Genomic DNA, 19689 nt, shown 5'->3' on the forward strand with positions numbered 1-19689 from the left:
TGCACCCACCCCTCATATCCCTGTCCACTGCTGGTAGTCATATGCACCCACCCCTCATATGTCTGGACACTGCTGGGAGTCATATGCAGCCACCCCCATATCTCAGGCCACTGCTGGTAGTCATATGCACCCACCCCTCATATGTCTGGACACTGCTACGAGTCATATGCACCCACCCCTTATATGTTTGGACACTGCTGGTAGTCATATGCACCCACCCCTCATATCTCTGTCCACTGCTGGGAGTCATATGCACCCACCCCTCATATGTCTGGACACTGCTGGTAGTCATATGCACCCACCCCTCATATCTCTGTCCACTGTTGAGAGTCATATGCACCCACCCCTCATATGTCTGGACACTGCTGGTAGTCATATGCACCCACCCGTCATATCTCTGTCCACTGCTGGTAGTCATATGCACCCACCTCTCATATCTCTATCCACTGCTGGGAGTCATATGCACCCACCCCTCATATGTCTGGACACTGCTGGTAGTCATATGCACCCACCCCTCATATCTCTGTCCACTGCTGGGAGTCATATGCACCCACCCCTCATATGTCTGGACACTGCTGGGAGTCATATGCACCCACCCCTATATGTGTGGCCACTGCTGGTATTGATCTGAAGCCACCCCCATGTGGCTGGCCACTGCTGGGAATCCTCTGCATCCACCCATGCACCCCCTTAAAGGAGTACACTGCTGGCCTGGACCTACACACACACCAATATGAAGGTAACATGCTGGGCCAGTCCTCTAAGCCCACATTCCTGGCGTACTGCCGCATTCATTGCGTGTGTACGGTCCGTATCACTGTTCTACTGTGCCATAGGGGTACGTGTGGTACGCACCGTACACACGCATTCCTTGCGTGTGTACGGTCCGTATCACTGTTCTACTATGCCGTAGGGGTACGTGTGGTACGCACCATACCCACGCATTCATTGCGTGCGTACGTTCCGTATCACTGTTCTACTATGCCATAGGGGTACGTGTGGTACACCCCGTACCCACGCATTCATTGCGTGCGTGCGGTCCGTATCACTGTTCTACTATGCCACAGGGGTACGTGTGGTACACACCGTACCCACGCATTCATTGCGTGCTTACGGTCCGTATCACTGTTCTACTGTGCCATAGGGGTACGTGTGGTACGCACCGTACCCACACATTCATTGCGTGGGTACGGTCCATATCACTGTTCTACTATGCCGTAGGGGTACGTGTGGTACGCACCGTACCCATGCATTCATTGCGTATATGGTCCGTATCACAGTTCTAATGGTGCCGTAGGGGTACGTGTGGTACGCATCATACCCACGCATTCATTGCATGTGCATGGTCCGTATCACAGTTCTACTGTGCCGTAGGGGTACGTGTGACACGCACCGTACACGTCCACTTCCATTGTTGCGGTACACAGGGGTTGCTGGACACGCCCCCCAAGTCACCAGACCCTGGTGGTAATGTTTGGCCTCCATGTTATAGGTATGGCTTTGAGTATGGGGTATGTTTCCTGCCCCTCACCCCCACCCTGGCCCCTGGGTGTTGTTCTCACCTTCTGCGGTGTGAGCGTCGGGTGCGGTGCACCAGGTCATAGGCCAAGAGGACCAGGATGACACGTACAGGGTTCATGTCGTGTACGTCGCGTACCGGGGCTCCGTTGCGTAGCGGTTCGCGTCGAACTCTGCTTTTCCGGCTGTGTTTGGCTCCCGTAAAAAAAGAGCTGTACGGAGTGACTTAGGGACGAATCGTACTTGCTGAGCTGTAAAACGCTGCTTACATACGTACGGACATCGCGTACAATCTGTCCGGATCAGAATCGTAGGTTCTTTTGACCCGTACGGTCTTTTGTACGAAACATACGGAAATAGGCTTTCTGTACGAATCGTACTTCCTAGGTTGTACGGATAGTTTACCGGGTACGAGTCGTACGGGGAAAACGCTCTGTACGGCGATTCGTACGGCCTTTTTACAGGATTGGAATTGGCCCCATAGTGTCTGCTCTGTGTTATATATTGCAAATATATTTTTTTTCTTCCAACCAGCTAGAATGTTGCTGCTTACATTCCAGGTTAATTACGTTTAAAAGTCTTCTGTGATTATGATACAGGTGCTCCTCTGCGCTACTACTAATCTTACTTGTTTGCAACTTTGCGTTTCCGCTCGCTTAGCGTGAGTCTGTAAGAGTTTATTTTAGAGAAATTAAGTTACGTAATGCTACAGTGACTCTAGTCCTTACTTTGTCCTGTCACTAAGAGATAGGGGCGGATTGATACTTAGGTTTAGGTACTTTGTATGAGTTTGTAATTTTTTAGTGGTATCCATGATGCCCCCTCACTTACGTCACGTGCTGCTAGTACGCCAGTCTTTATTAGAACCTTTTCTAGTTTGTTCAATGAGTGGTGGTAATTGGCTTAGCAGTGGCACTAGCAGAACATCAGCATCAATCAATCAACCCAAAATTTGGTGTATACAAAAAATGTAGTCATGTGTCCTCCATTTGACCATATGCATTGTTGAGGAATAAAAGAAGTGGAAATGCATACATAATGTACAATTGGCATGCCTGGAATAGGTGGGCTAGGTCGGGTGGTACGTCGTACTTAGGCTTAGTTTTAACTTAGTATTCTGGAATCAGAATGGAAGCCTGGATTACTGTTGATAAATAGTAACCTAAGTAGTCGATCCGCGAATCCCCCAATACTACTTGTTGACCAGATGAGATCAGTCAATTTAGTTATTGCAATTGTTGTTTACATAAGTGTTTTTTGACCGTTCTTTAAAAATATTGTATTTGTTTGACAATGTTTGTCTCTTTCTTATATCTTTCCTGTTCATCAGCACCCAGGGGCAGACAGACAGGGAGTGGGCAGTCAGCGGGAGAACAGTCAGAACCCCACCACCAGGAGGTCACCAACGAGGGCTCCTCTGCTGGCCCCAGTAAGTCTTCTTGTTTTTAATAATATTTCTTATTCCATAACTTTTACTGCACCATATTTTTCACAAACTATTGTTTCAGTTTCCCAATGCTATTTTTTACCAACAATTATCCTTCGATCTGTATGGTTTCAAAAATCTTGTTATCCCTGCCTCTGCTATGATGACACTCTGTACTACTACTACTATCAGTCTGTCTGTACTGTAGTAGCTAAGCTTGCCCAGTTGGCCAGTGCCACTCTTTATTTGAAAGGTTGTAATAAAACTCACATTCACCAGTAGCTCTAGCCATTGAGTCCAGTCCTTTAGGTCGTCCTCTTGTACTACTTCTAGTCTTATTGATCTTGAGTCTTTGTTAATCTTGAGGCTTTGACAATTCAAAGCAACAAATGCCCAACCAGATTTATTACTATTTTTATATGATAGCCTATAGGACATACTACTGTTGTAGGGATCTTGCACATACAGACCTTTGCACAAGAAAATAGGATGTTGGTGATGGTAGGTTGGACCTTCCTCACACACCTCAATCAGAAATTCAGAACCCACCACAATCCCCTGCTCGACTATAGTACTGTCTTGTCATAACTATTAGGTCTCCGAACCCTTCCCCCAAGATACCCAACAAGTAGACAACCCAGAACATAACATAACACACCCAACCTCTCAGTGGTGGAAGCAATGCACATGCACACCCTTCCTTTAATTTGCTCACTCGTGTAAGTTAGTCCACACCACATACCACCAAGTCTATGTAAGTTCAAAATGTTTATTTTGAATTGAGAAGCTCTGTACATTGTTCTATTATATAATGCAGCACCAACCGGAAAATCAATAACATTAAAACAATAAACATTGTTAAACTTACTTACAGTTGGGAATTAAATCATGATAACTGAACAGGCAGCACCACCATCCCCTAGGAATTTAGTTTATATAAATTTATAAATGAAGATCTCTGAAGGGACCCCTCACCTTAGAAGAACCTAGTACTGGTAGTTGTTGCATCATTCATAAGCTCTGCAAAGCTCTGGTTCGTAGAAGGGAATCTTCCGTCAGCAATGCGAAAAATGAAATGGTGCGCATTAGTATATTGCATCTTGCAAGCATTTCTCAGCCGTGCCAAAAAGTGTAGCATTTATGGATAAGCAACATGGACTAACAGACAGTACACCAGTACTTCATAAAAAAGTGGCTTGTTAATGTTTTTGTTGACCGCTTGTACGCAGCGCGTAGACAGCAGCAGTGTGAGGCAGGTCACGTGGGCTCAAAGATGTCTTATACAAAAAGCTACAAGGTAACGTCACATGTGAAAAAATAAAAGACACAAAGGTAAAATGGTTGCATGGCTCGGGCTAACTAAGCAAAGGCTAGAAGGACCCTAGGGGGGACCATATATAACTATTAGTGTCAACTCTACTACTACCTGATTTGTACTAGTGATGTATGTTAGTATTAACTCATTTTTCAATCTTGCTACTGACCAATAGGGGGAGTTGTATATCACGCCTAATAAATGTGTAATGTTTTCTAGTCGCACTACCGACCACCATTGCCAGGGCCAGAGAAGGCGACGCGGAGGGAGAGGATGCGGCAGTTGCTGCAGATACCGATGATGGAGCGGTAGGGGGAGTGCCAGCACCAGTGGCGGGCGGTGGTAAGTTAGATTCATAATCCTTAACAACTGTTGATAGTACACTCACTGCAAGGGTGTACTGTATGTATACTGTACTGTTGAGACTTAGGGCTCCATTAGGATGGCGGGCGTATTGATGGCGGTATTCATCGCAGACAACGCAGGGGCAAACATCCCCCCATCCCTGTAGAAAAGAGTCAGACCCCCCACATGTCGACCAGGATGAAAAGGGTTCAATATGGTGGTGGTGTCTCTCTGAACACACCGCCAGCCATATAATCTGCATTTTGGAATGCTTTTGCGTGGCCGCATTGCTGTCTGCCACGGAAAGGCATGCAGACATTGCAGAGTATGCTTGGGGGCCCCCATGGAGGGTACCTATGCTATGGTACCCCCCCCTGCCTTTCAAAGCCAAACGTGACAGGCTCTGTGCGGGGCCTGTCATGTTGTGCTTGGAAAAGCAGCACAACATGTATTTTTAGCATTGCTTTCGGCATCGCCAACCAGAATGTAAAAAAACCAGGATGCGCCAGCCACTGTGCCGGGCGCATCCTCCTAATTGTCCCCACGGGACCCCCACCCTTTTTAGCGTGAGGATGGCGGGCGGACAAAGTCTGCCCGCCATCCGATGTCCTAAGTAAGTATGAGTTGTTGTGTGCGTTTGAAGAGTGAACTAGAAGACTAGAATCCCTTTAATTGGCATAGGAGCGGGAGTATTGAGTAACCAATGTCCTCATCTATCTGATTTCAACTCCGCTTTGAAAGTTTTATGGAGAAGAGCACCTGGTGCACTGTTCAACTAAAAAGTGAAAGACGGGTGGAAGGAAGAAGGACGGGCGAGATTTAAAATGTTATATACTGTGCTTTATAGTGCTACTCTACCATGCCACTATGTGTATAAATAATTAACTTGTCTTACTGTTTTTCTAAGAGTATATTTTACAATTGTCTTGTTTTTTTCTTTTTGATACACAGCTACTCCTAAAGTCAATCGGAAGGAGTTGGCCGCCAAGGCATGGCGCCGGAAGCTGGAGGAAATCCAGCAGGAATACTGGCGGCTGGTGGTCTTGGCAGAGGAGGAGGAGGAGACTGCAGCAGTAATTGAAGCTTTCTCCAGTGCCCCGGGCCCCAGCCACCGCCCTCCAGCGGTACGGCGCCACCTTCTGGCAGCTGCCCGCTGCCACCGCAATGCCATCTTTGGTGCCCCCCCACTGTGGCTGCAACTGCCGAGCCCTCAGACGCCTCGTCGCCCGTCTAGAGGAGCAGATGCGTGTCCTCCTTCAATCCCGCCCCACACCGTAGTCCCTGTCTTCTGCCCCTTTTGTAATTCTTGTTTGAGTGGGTGGGAACTGGTTTGGGCGTTGGGTTTTTGCTTTTTGGACTAGTATTTTATGGACTTTCCTATGGACATTGGTTGGGGTTAGGGAGGGGGGTGGGTCAGCTTTTGTGGGTTTTTAGTTTATTTTTGTTAGGGTCAATTAAATATATTATTCTACGTTACATGCAATGTTGTTAATGTTTTGTAGGTGAAGTTACTGTTTTATATCACACTGTTTCCTTGCTGGTGCAGGGCCGCCCATAGCCAGTGTTTGATTTAAATATTTGGCTGACTGTGTAAGACACAGACAGATAGATGCGACACCCCTCACTGGTTGACTTGTCCTACTAGTACTTTCAGTCTCTCCTCTAGTCTATGCATTCTTTATCTGGACTCAAAGGGGTGTGTGAAATTGAAAACATGTCCATTATTAATTCTGCCTCCCCCAAACTTCTCTTACCTGTGCTTGATGTTTAACTTAGGCACAGCAATGGCTGCATGGTGAAGATGGTTTCCTTTTTCTAACATGCCATGATTGGGGTGGTGGTGGTAGTATAGTAGTAGTAGTAGACACTGGCAGGGCAGCAGCATTTGCAAAAAAAGAAAATGAGACAGTCAACTGCCTTTGAGAGACTGTTAGAGGAGTAGTAGAATGAAGTACAGTACAGAACTTACAAGCAACAATAATATGCTAAAATATTTTACAACAAAACATAATGGTGGTTGGGATAGCCTACTAGACAGAGTTAGAAACTATAGTTGTGTCGAGTCACTTGACTAGGCCTACAGCCTAACAGTTAGTGCTGTGTATGAGGAATGACAACAAACAAATCCAATCAATGCCGGCAATTTATGCTGAGGTATATGTTCCTTTGTTAAATAAAATAACCTCTAAAATATGCTACTCATGGGTGGGCAAGCAGAAGAAGATCATCGCTCTGCCTTGAAAATGAAGTACTGTTGCTTTCGCCACATCCGCCCCAGCAAGCGTGTGATTAAGTATTGGTGTACATTTAATTTAGTCACACCTCGACAATAAGTCACACAGCCCGGGGGAAGAGGGTTAGGGTTTGTTGAATGGATGGGAAGGGGGTTTGGGGAAAGGTTTGACATTGAAAAACAGTATGCATGGACAAACAAACGACAATCTTTGAAGACTATCACATCCATATGTTAAGGGAGAAAAAGGAAATGCATGCATGATGATGAGAGACCCGGATTAGATACACTTCTTGTTCTGTTGTTCCGGCCTTAATACTTTTATAGATAGCAAATAGAAATTTAAAATATTGGTGGGGAAGCATCGTAAACAGAGAGCAAACCTAATGATGATAATAACAACAAGAACACACTGTTGTAAAGATTGTAGACAAAAAAATATTCAAATTATTTAATAGAAGATGAAAGTTTATACTGTTACTGTGTTATCCTGGTCAAAAATGTGGACTAGATTTGCATCTCGGCATTCCTCTTGGTCCTCTCGTCCATCAATCTTGGGTGTCGCCACTCGCCACTGCCCGGCAGGAAAAAAAATGTCAATTTATTGGTAAGGTAAGTGTGCATTGTAATGTTTTCCCAAGTATAGGGCAAGGCCCGGCCTGTAATTGTAGATAGAAAAACAAAGGGGATATTGAGAAACAAAGTTGAAACAAATGCACAAGTTATGATGTAGTGCAACAAGAACACTTTCCGAGGTGGCATGTATGCATCATCTCTAATCTAGTCTGTTTCCAGCATTGACCTTCAACAATAACAGGAGAGAGCAGGCCCACAGTGACAGGTCTGACGGCACGTTGCTTAGCAGTAGCACATCCTACGTTTAGACTTTAGAGTACTTTTTTTTTTTTTAAAGAGTTGGACAAAGGCAAAACACATTATCCATTCCAAACATAGCATTTTACAGTTTAAGTTAGTAAATCAATTCACCGCAGTCATCCCACCGCTACACTCGACTCCACTTCTACACAGACATTTGGGTCTGCTGTGGTTGTTGTTGACGTGTTTACCTTTAGGCTTCTAAGTTTTATGCCACTCATGAAACGTCCTCCTGACTTGTTATTATTCCATCAATCATCATCTCCGATACTTGTACTGACTGACTGTGAAGATCGGCCTGCAGTAGAAGTAAAATAGTTATTACACAACAAGAGTAGAAATATTATTGACTTGAGTCACTCTTTAGTGTGTACAGAAAGATAGATTACTAGTACACTTTGACTTCACTTTGTGCACAACAAACAAACAACGAAAACACAAACACCAATTGCTCAGAGTCAGGTGTCCAATGCATGCCATTAATTGTCATTACCTGTTCCTTCTCATCTTAAGTTAACGGGCCGTCTATTTCGCCATCATCATCATGGACGGTGCTGTTGTCAATCATACTCAGTGCGCAGATTGAGTCCCCTTCCTGTATTGAATTAAAAAAAAGCAATGTATCAAGCTGCAGGAGAAGTACAAATTTCTTATTTACAAGAAGGGGAAAATTCACCTTGAGTTAAGTTTAGTGTGTACTGTAGAAAGATGATTAGTGCACAATGACATAACTTCATGCACAACAAACACAACAAAATCACTCGGTCTGCGACTCTGCGTCCAATGCATGGCATCAATCATTACCTGTTCCATCTCATTTTCAGTTAATGGGCAGTCTCTCTCGGCTCTGAAAGGAGGATAGCTATAGTGATCATCTGATTCATGCTCCACTTCTTTTCGCGGGACTAGGAAAGTTTTAATTTTTTCTTCTATTTACCATCATCCTATCATCATTCATGAGGGCAATGGATTTGGGCGGGAGATTCAGTATGATGGATCGGAGGAGCTGGATTCGGAGGACTGTACTGTCAAATTGCAGACACCTGAAACTTGTATATTAAATAAGAAGAGTAGAAGACGGTGATAATGGATTTGTTGTGATTCACAAGTTTGTAACCGGAACAACAGACACACAAATAAAGGGGGAAAAAAGGGAGGAAGACAGTAAGTGCAAGCCTAATTGTCAGGGAAGTATAGCTCGTCCTCAAACTCTGGGGGTTCAGCCAGTAGTAGGTAATCATGTGACACACTACTTCAGTCACCTGAGCCGCTGTCCTCATCTTCCTCCATTGCTTCATGTATTGTGTAATTCGGTGGTATGAAGTGCTGATTCATTTTGATCATTGTTAACCTCTCCACGTTTTTGGGCGAGAGACTGGTCCTTCTCAATGTTACAATGGAACCAGCAGCACTGAAAACACGTTCGGAAGAGTCACTTGCGACAGGGCAAGCCAGATAGCTTATAGCCAGCCTGCTGAGCAGTGGCCATTCAGACCTTTTCCTATACCAATACTGCAATGGGTTTTGATCAATGTACACCTCTGTTGGGTCGTCCAGATAGGCCTGGACCATCCGCTCAATGTTCAGGGGTGCTGCTGGCAAGCTTCGGACTCTTTTCTCTGTGCATCAGCACTGTGCTTATTAATGCCTAACTGTACATACCAACCGTCTAACGATTCTACTGGGCCTAATGATCCAGTTATTGTTGCTGTTGTCGATAGTGATGGTGAGTGTTGTGATCCAAACGCACTGCCCTCAGCCGACGAAGTTGCAATTGATCCTGCATGCCCTGCTGCAGTACTTCTTGTGGGTTGATCTTGCGGGCTTTTAATTAGCAGCCGTTCGTTTTCCAACTTACTGGCTGCCTCAGCTATACAAGTTTTGTAGCGGGCAACATCAAGCTCTGAAAAAGCAAAGAATGTCTTCAGTCCAAATTTTGCACGTGGATCCAGAATGGTGGCACAAATGTAATGTTCTTGTGACAAAATGTTATTTTCTATCCTTGTATTTTCAGCTAAGCGACGGGCTAAGCTCTCCACCAAGTCATAGGCTTCCCTTTTGTCCTCTACACCTTTGTATGATTCAGAAACCTTCTTCAGCTGATGCTCTAGTTTTTGCAATAATGGGATAGCTTGGCCCATTGTACAGTCCTCCTTGCTGACTTCACGTGTGAAGACAAGACCTCAAAAGGACGAAGCATCTCAGTCAGGCATTTAATTAGGCTCCATTGCTCCATCTCAAGGTTCATGCCTTTAACAGTAGCATCCCCTCTTTTCCAGACATATTCAGGGAGTGACCTGTACTGCTCATACAGACGATCAAGCATGTAATACGTTGAGTTCCAACGTGTTGCCACCTCCTGGATGAGTGCCTTGACTGGCATCCTATTTTCACGTTGGATGATCCTCAGCTGCTTCCGAGCTTCAAAAGAATGGCTGAAATGAGTGCATATTCTTCGGCAGATGGCCAGTAAGTTGCTGACTATGGGTTCTTTTTTCTGAAAGTCTTGAACTATAATGTTTATGCAGTGCGCCAAACACAGAACCCTGAAATAGGAACCAAGATCCATGGCCTTAAGTACATTACTGCCATTGTCTGTGGCAACAAAACCAATACTAAGCCCTCTTGGGCGCAGCCATTCAAAAACCTTGCTGCAAAATCTTGCAAAAGGTTTACAGCCGTATGAGATTTCTCCATGGCGAACATGGCTACAGTTGCATGTTTCCGAGTACCTTTAAAAATCGCAGCTGTGTCAACAGCACCTCGTGCAGATAGCTTATCTCTAACCCCCACAAAAGAGACCCAGTGCGCAGTGATGCACATGTAATCTGTGGCTTGGCAACTGGTTCACATGTCTGTTGTCAGGTGGATATTGTGAACCGCACTCTGCTGCAAAGCTTGTCCAACCAATTCCAGCACATCATGATGTAGTGCCAGAACAGCAATTCTTGCGAAATAGGACCGGCTGGGAACCTTCCATTTAGGGCAGATGGCTGACACAAATCCAAGGAAACCCACCCCTTCCACGAATGAAAAAGGAAGAAGGTCCAGCACTAACATTTTAGCCACCTTCGCATTGTACAACCGTGCCGTTGGGTGGATGCGTTGGAACTGCCCCTCCAACCTAAGCATGTTCTCAATGGTAGGCTGGGTTACTTTCCTTTGTGGTGCTGTTTTCATTAACCCACTTAGGCTCAACGACACAGTTTGTCTCATTGCGGTACTCGGTCGCCTTGGTGTCTCAGCCTGACTGAGTATGGCTCTTACTGCGGTGCCACTCAGATGTTACTGAGGAGGATGTGGGCGGTACCACTGCACTACTGGGGACAGGGCTATAAATGCCTCCCTCTTCTTCACCTTCCACCGCAATAATATCACTCCCTTACGCTTCCTGACCAACTTCAATGGGTTGAGTTTTTCGACTTTCTTTTAACTGAAGTAGGTGATTCTCCCACACGATAGTGTGGTGTATTCTGAGATGACTTGCTTGGCCTCCGGTACCATAGTTTGTACCAAGCTTACCCCGCCGAACACCTTGTCAACAAATTGAGCATATAGCAACGTTCTCCTCCTTGGTGCTAACAGAAAAGAAGTCCCAAACTGGGGAGGAGATCTTTCTGGCACTGCTGGATGTGCCACTTTCAATACCAGATGAACTGGAGGGTGTGCTTGGAATGTGACCCTGTGCACCTAGACTGTGACTTTTACTACCACTACCTACTGAGATGGTTGAGCTGGATGTAGGTCCCTGCCGGGCCTTGGAAAATATGGCAGCTGGAGGTAGTGGTGGTGTAACCTGTGTTGGTGATATCCGTGCTACATCCCGCTCAGTAGCAGCCTTTCTGGATAGGGTGAGAATGTTGGTCTCCAATCACTTTGGGGAGGGAGTAATGTGCGTGATGACTGGCTCGTCTTCATCAACATCACCCTCCTCTTCTACATGTACCTCCATAACTCTAAGTTTTTCTGGGACCTTCCTTTTCAGAAGCATTGTCTTGTGGCGTATATCACTCTCAGACTGAGCTGGTGGATGCCAAGTGGCATCACGATCATCAGAAGCGGGGCTTGAAGAAGAAGATGATGGGCTAAGCCTCCTTTTCCTTGCTGTTGGTCTGGAAGACAATAGATCTTCTGAAACAGTGGTTTGACTTTGCTCCACTTTGTCTGCAGGAAGCTCGATTTCTTGAAATGCCCCTATGTCAGGAGCAGCAACTACAATGGTGGGCTGTTGTTGCGGCTGCTGCTGTTCTTGTTGCGGCCGCTGCTGTTCTTGTTGCGGCCGCTACTGTTCTTGTTGCGGCTGCTGCTGTTCTTGTTGTGGCTGCTGCTGTTCTTGTTGCGGCTGCACACTTATCTGCTGAGTTTGCGCCTGCGTTGATTGTGTACTACTTTGCGTTAATGACATTTCAACATCGCTGCTCGTTAGTAGACTGGCTACGTCTGCGACACTAAAGCCCTTGGGCCTAGGTTGGTGGGGTTGGACCACTGGTGCTGAGGTGCTGCTCCCAGCTTGGTTCCCGAACAACGCTGCTGCAGGCGTAACTTTTTTGGTGTAAAAAAAACCATTGGCCTGCACACCACCAGTCGTGGTTAATGGCACTTCCTTTTTCTGTTCCTTCTTCTCACCGGCAACTTTCTTGGTACTGGACCTGGTACCTTTCTTTAGGGCCATCTTCTTCAGATGTCAGGCAGGATGCAGATGCACAACAAGTTCTGGTCACACGTGGACGTGATGCGCAGCAGAACTTCTGTCTGGCTGGCAGTACAACGGGTAGCCGGGTGATGCTGATGACACCTCCTCCTCCGGCTTTTTGTGCACCTTGAAGTAAATAAGCCAGGAGAAGAACATCAGTGAAATGTTGCATTTGTTGTTGTGGTTCAGTTACTTAGTACTGTACTAGTGCAAACAAAAGATAGTCTAGCCATTTAGGACTTTTTTTCAACAAGGGCTATGTTATACTACTGTGTACAGTCACACACTACACTCTCAGAAAGGATAGGAAAGTTAATAAGAACCACCAAAATAAAAATGTAATGGAAGTGGGGTGGACCCTATTTGCCATTAAATTATTTGAGCATCTCAGCATCCATGGATCTGCTGCTGGCAAAGGGGGTGGATGGATGGAAGCAGTAAGCCAATAGGAAAACCATGCAGGCCTATATGGCAAAAGCACGACAGTAATAACTCCCAACACATAAAAGACCACCAGCCACATGGACACTCACAAATCACAAACAAGCAGGGGGCCTGGGAAACACCAGGAGCTGACAAAAGGCCTATAAAAGCCAGGTAAAGGATGCATGCTAAAGCACACTGCTCTGCCTTTTTAATACAAATACGAACATTTACAGGCCCCAAAAAGGTATGCAGGGTGCATGCATTGCAAACCAACACACACCAGACACACACAACAAAAGCATGTCTTTAAAAAAAACACACTTCCCAAACTCAATCCAATGCCATCCATGCCCTAAATGATGTCTAAATTCAACAGACCACACAAAACAAAACACTTGATTAATAAAGCTGTGGCTACCTGCTCTGATCCTAGTGGATGAAAGCAGGCCTGTTGGCAGACAAGGCCAGGCAAACTTGCAGGCCTAGGCTTCAAAATGGCCACCAGCCACATGGCCAGGCCCAACTACATCGGAAAGCCCACCCCAAAAAAACACACTTTCCCAACTCAATCCAATGCCATCCATGCCCTAAATGATGTCTAAATTCAACAGACCACACAGAAAACACTTGATTAATAAAGCTGTGGCTACCCGCTCTGATCCTACTGGATGAAAGCAGGCCTGTTGGCAGACAAGGCCAGGGAAGCTTGGAGGCCTAGACTTCAAAATGGCCACCATCCACATGGCCAGGCCCAACAACATCAGAAAGCCCACCCCAAAAAAACACATTTCCCAACTAATTCCAATGCCATCCAGGCCCTAAATGATGCTTGAAAATGAAATACATTCAAAAAACACCAAAGGAACAGTTGCTTCATCATGCACACACCCATGAGGCCATGACTAGCTCGGGCCTACTCGTGACTACTACTACCCACAACATTTTTTAAAAAAGGAATGATGATAGTTACCCAAAATAAATTGTGGTTACAACAACTGCAATGCCCCCAATCAAACACACAACAACCACTTACTTGTAAAATATCCAATTATAAAATTCTCAAATCCAATTGCAATGATCCAGCAGACAAAAAGAGTGATCTTTCCAGCTCAAAATCCAAAGGCAGAATGAGCAGGAGATGGACAAAGTTTTTAAAAAAGGACTCCTTGCACAAAAAAGGACAGCCAAATGTCAATCTGAGGAGTTGTTTTCATCCAACATCATCATTTGCAGAAGGTTTCATGCTGCTAGAGCCGATATTCTTCTCCAAATTGAAAATTGTACATGTTCGAGTTCTCGAGCTTCACATTACTTCCGCCGGATGTCGATGGCGTGTCCAAAATGACTTGATGGCGTTCTCTCGCTCCCTGTCGCGTTGGATATGACATGTTCGGGGTCTCTTTCTCCTTTTCGCGTTCGATTAGACGTGCCCGCGTCCTCATGCTCTCTCTCGCGGTGGAGAATGACGTGTTCGAGATCTCAATCTTCTCATACTCTCGCGGTGCATGATCGCGAGAAGAAAGACTTGATCGCGCTACAAATGATGTGATCGCGGGACAAATGACAATGAACTGTCGCGAGACAGCGCAAAATGGCTACCAACAATCCAACATCTCGTGGAAAACGCGACCGGGTCAGGAAAACTTGTCGGCGAACGTGGGGATTCAGGTAAGGCGATCGCGCGCATGCGAGAATGTATTTTTTTACAGAACAAAATTACCGGTAAGATGCGGATTGCCAAAAATTTTGACATCTTCGCACTTTCCGCGGAACGCAAAAATGCCAAATTATCGCAATTTCCGCGAGCGGAACGGAATTTTGGCCCAGGCCTAATTTTAAGGCTGGAGAAAAATGGCCTGACGTACTCCGGTGGGCTCAATACATATGAGTTAATTACTGTCAAGGCATGCCATCTATTTGCGAAGAAGATCTCATCATTTAAATGAGACAGATATCTGGGGGAAGAATTAGTTACTCAACAAAAGGCTGCTTTTCCATGCTACTGATTCATGTATCTTGGTTACCTAGCTCATCTATTGCCTGTCAGGATATACTCCCCAAGAGTGATTTTGTTTATTCCTCTGCAGATCTAAATTCAAGGTAAACCTGCGTTGGAGATGCTGCTTTTGGAATGAAAAATAATGGTTTTATAATACCAATTGCCATTTGTCTCAAAAGGACAATGTTGCCGACATACTGTAGGCACCCAATTTTCTCCATTGCCAAGGTTAGGGGATGACTTTCCTTTTGCGGAACATAGCTTTCAAAGTCAGCTAGGTATAGTTTAAACAGACTTGGGGCGAGTATGTATCCCTGTTTCAGTCCATTCATAGTATCTATTTTTGCTGTGACTTTGTTGCCATCCCTAATTTGAACTGAGCCCAAGTCTCTTCGTACAATGATATGATTGCTCTTAACAAATTACTTGCGATGCCCAATTCTGCCAGTTTTTACCAAATTTAGCCGTGCGGGACCGGGTCAAAGGCCAACAAGGTCAAAGAAACATGGAAAGAACTGGGTTTTACATTGTTTTGAATTTTCAGCTAAGATGGTAAGTGCTGTTAAGTTTGTGATTGTCCCCATACCTGGTCTGACCCAGGTTGTTGCTCAAGCTACTCTGAATTTCTGAGGGGTCCGTTTGGTTGCTGTGGGTTGCCGATACTTGCTTTGCCTCCTGGGACTCCCTGTTATCTTCTGCCTGCAGGGGTATCAGTAAATGTCTGTTTTGTCTGCCCTCTTCCTTCAGGTGGTTGGCTGGCAGAGCATACATTTTGCGGATATGGGCTTCTCAAACCTCTACCACAATCTCCAAGTTTTGATGTTGAGCCTTTCCCCTTCCACTCCATTTATCGCTTGCCAGAATTCCTTGCTGTTTGGTAATTTGCTGGTCCATAAGAGCTTGCTTCCAGATTCCTTCTTGTTAGCTTCTTTTTACATTCTCAAGTTTCATAATGAGTTTTTTTCACACCCTCTTCCCTTTTTTTATTATGTCCACCGTTATTCTTCTCACTTCTCTTGTATTTGTGATGTTCGCTTATGCAGATCGGTGCTGTACCTGCTTTGTCTTCCTATTCCCCCTTTTGTGCATATTCCTTTTGTACTCACATGTGGTACTGTTCTGGACAGACATTTTGTCAGTAGGATCTTGCTTAGCATTGCCCAGGCCTCTTCATGTTGGTCTTCTACTGGTGTTGCTTCTTCTGGTACTCATACTCTGCGATAAACCTCTGCCATGATCTCCTCAATCCCTGAGCCTTGCCATTTTAGCCTTTCTATGTTATAGCTGACTGGACTGGAGACTAACTTATTTGCTGGACTCAACTTATGAAACTTTCATTCAATTCTAAGTGTTTGTTAGAAGTTTTCATTGTCTGAGCGGGATGACTTCAAATTGGCTTACCAGTGGGAAACCTTTTTTGCTAATTATCGTGAAGTCTATTTTTGATGTCATCGTACAACTGAGGAAGATTATTGATGCTTGGATGTCCTCCCTCGTGTTGCCGTTCAGCATCTTTAGAACTAGTTTTTCTAGCTGCTTTCGTAGATTGATGGCATATTGTTGATTGCTCCATTTAATAATACTTTGATTGAGGTTAGTAAGGAAGTTTTCTTGAAATGGAAGGAAGTGATTGTTGGTGTAAAGTATGTAGTGGCTTTATTAACTCAGACAGGGTAGCCTTCCTTCCCTTCTTCTTTGCTTCTCACGCAAGGATGTAAACATTTATGATATGAAGCGGTTCTACCTTTGTTATTTGTATCCAGTTATTTTGTAGAGGAGTATGTGGAGAATACCCCCCCACCCCCGTTGCACATAATTTCAGATCTTTTCGATTGAGGAACATCACACACCAAACAAAAAAATCTCACATTATGTGCAACATAGTTAACTATTGGCATTGGCTTTAAATTCCAGGTTTCCTGTGTGATATAAACATTTTGGAGAAATGACATTGTGTCTCCATATTGCAGCATTTTCTCAAAGCCATGGATGTCCCAGGAGCAAATGTTAATACTGCCCTGCTCTAACGCTGAGATGTTTCAATCAGGACCAGTTAATATCTTGGTCTCTGGGGGTCCATGGCATTCCTGGATTGCTTCCGCTGTAGGATGCTGCTGGTGCTGCCGGTACTGGCCAATGTGACTTGATGTCGGGAATGTCACTATTGTAGTTTTTGTAAGTTTGTCAAGAATTGATCTGCGCATATCACCCCCCACTTGGAACCCAGTGCCTTACTGCTGTGTTAGTTGGACTGTCATGTTGTTTGCTTGTGGCGTTGAGGTGCAATGGACCCGCATTTGTGGTGGGTCAATCTTTTGAAGCTCTATGCTTAAGTTTTAAAAGGTTTCCTGGCATGCCAGGATTTAAAGCACAATTTTGGCTAAATCCCATGTTGTTACTATTGTCTCTCTATTGCTGATTGCCCATGTGCACACGCACCTGGATCCAAATTCTAAGGGCCCTATATATCAAGGGAGCTGAGTTGCATTTTCAGCATGCAACGTGGCACATGCCCAACGCAACCCCCAAATGTGATTTGTCATGCCATGCAAGGCCACTCTGTGTGGCGCTGAGTGACTTGATACATCAGGACTAACACAGCACAGCGCACATCACTGCATTGCATTACTCTGCCCTGGGAAGGTGTTCCATAGGTGTTGGGTGGGTGTTCCCAGCAACACTCATGGACTTTTACTCATTCCCAGATTTAACATTACTTGTACACCTTGGGATGCACTAAAATCCTATGCCTTCTCAGGGGAGGAGTAATGAGGAGAAAAATGTGTATTTCTCCTCATTACTTTCTCTTTCTACAGCACACATAGATATAAGAATATGCTTCAGGGGACTGTTTGTGTGCAAGAAGGTGCCCCTTCCTGTACAAAAACAATTCTGCATGCAAACAGGTGCATTTGCACCATAGTGCCAGAGAGCCAACGTTTGCGCTAGGCAAACCATTGTGGACCAGCACTGGGAAAATTAAGGAATGCATCGGATTGTGATGAATCCAGCACATTTCTGCCCTCTCCCTGTAACACAGCACAGTGCAGCATGACAAGGTGACTTGCTGTTCTACATTTCTATTTCATAAATTTGGTCCATAATATTCAGGTTTGGTGACATGGGTTTGCATGTCACTAAACCTGACAGCAGCAGCAAACTAATATTGTTGCAAATAATATTTCTTACCCCCCCATGTTTCATATATGAGGTCCTCTTTAGATCTAAAAGATTTTTTTAATTGATGCTGTATTGTGATGAGAAACATTTCCCTGCAAAATGTTTGTAATAGACTCCCATAAATCACCCACATTAAAAATGGATTAAAGAAAAACGGTATTTAAAGCAATCTATTATTTAAGGCCATTAGGGAAAGACACTCTGCAGACCAGGGCCGGCTCGATCTGGGGCCCTCCTGAAAGGGTGGGCCCTGGTCCAGGGCTTACTTTGCCCATACCTTTAAAACGTTTCTGGGAGGATGCCTCAGGGTACGGCATTGGGGCAGTGTTACTGCAGTTGAGGGCCTAGACCAACATGTAGCTTTCATCTCTAGGGTGATACTTACCAGGGAACCAGAAACATTTTGAGGCATGGGAAAAGTGGGCTCTGGCCCAGGGCCCTAGCCTTTCAGGGGCCCCCTGATTGATCCGGATCTGTTTTCCACACATTCCTGCCCTGGTGACCTCAAATAACTCTTAAACATTGATTTTTTTAAATACTAGTTTCCTTTAATTTATTTTTTAATACATGTGATGTATGGGAGTCTATTACAAACATTTTGCAGAGAAAATATGTGTTTAGGTTTTTCAGCACCATGCAACAGCCACTAAAAATTTTAGATCAAACCAGGACCTCACATATAGGAAATGGCAGTGGGTTGCAGTGATTATTTACAATAATGTATGTAAGCTACTGCTACATTACAATCCTGGAAAGACACACCACTATCCCTGAATATTAGATGTAAACACATTTATAATTTGATCTAGTGTGTCTGTGCACTCTCAGTGACCTTGGCAAAATAAGCATTAAAAGCTGACAATGGATGATAGATTCAAAGCTGTTCCAAACATGGACCCCTCAAAATTCATTTTGCCCATGGCCTCCAAAAATTCCTAAAATGTCCTGCAGGGAACAGAGGTGGAGTGCTATTGAGAGGGAAGGTTGTGCTCTAACCTGGTCACTGAGAAAGATGAGACCATACTCGTTTGGGACTAACTTCTGAGTTCAGACAGGCCACAGCCTCTCAGCGGACTCATGCTGATGAGGGGTTAGAGACCCAAACTTAGTGAAAAAATTTGTATTTCACTACTATGAAACCTACTTCTGAAGTACTGGGTTTTTCAGAACCCAGCGGTGCCAGGGAACACACCCTAAGACTTCGAGTCCTTCCTGTTTCAGACTACAGAAACACAGAGTCTTCTTGGTGAAGTCAAAAGATCGTATTTATTGTCTGCAGCCAGTAACAGGTATCCTAGAAGTACAACATGGTGTATATTCTCAGGAGACTGCTCAACTTTACCAAGCCAGCCTTCTCTTTTATACAAAATATTAGGCTTTAGGCAAACATTCCTTATTTTACAGTTGACCATTCACATATTTTCACTACAAGGAAAAAGCAAAGTCATGAGGACAAGCCCATATTTCAGTTTGTCCAGCCCTCAATCAATTACCCGGCAAGGCTCAGTACCTTCATCAGATATCGACGCACCCCCAATAAAAACGGGCACCTCCTCCTCGTAAAGCAAGTCATAAAGAAGAAACAGGGACAGGTGTGTGTAAGATTAGGCAGGGTTTGTATGTGATAAAAAGGTTTATGATATGTTGTGCCTTGATACTAATCTCATTCGGCCACTGG

The 19689-nt window shown here is 44.8% G+C and overlaps 1 protein-coding gene across 4 annotated transcripts in view; it reads right to left on the reverse strand.

The window, feature by feature from the left end:
* LOC146822194 (nigwaprin-b-like) overlaps positions 1 to 19689 on the reverse strand; it is a 257200-nt gene that overhangs the window by 106433 nt on the left and 131078 nt on the right. The gene's annotated exons all lie outside the window — the stretch shown is intronic.

Source organism: Triturus cristatus, chromosome 6 (genome assembly GCF_964204655.1).
Source record: "Triturus cristatus chromosome 6, aTriCri1.1, whole genome shotgun sequence".
Lineage (NCBI taxonomy): Eukaryota > Metazoa > Chordata > Amphibia > Caudata > Salamandridae > Triturus > Triturus cristatus.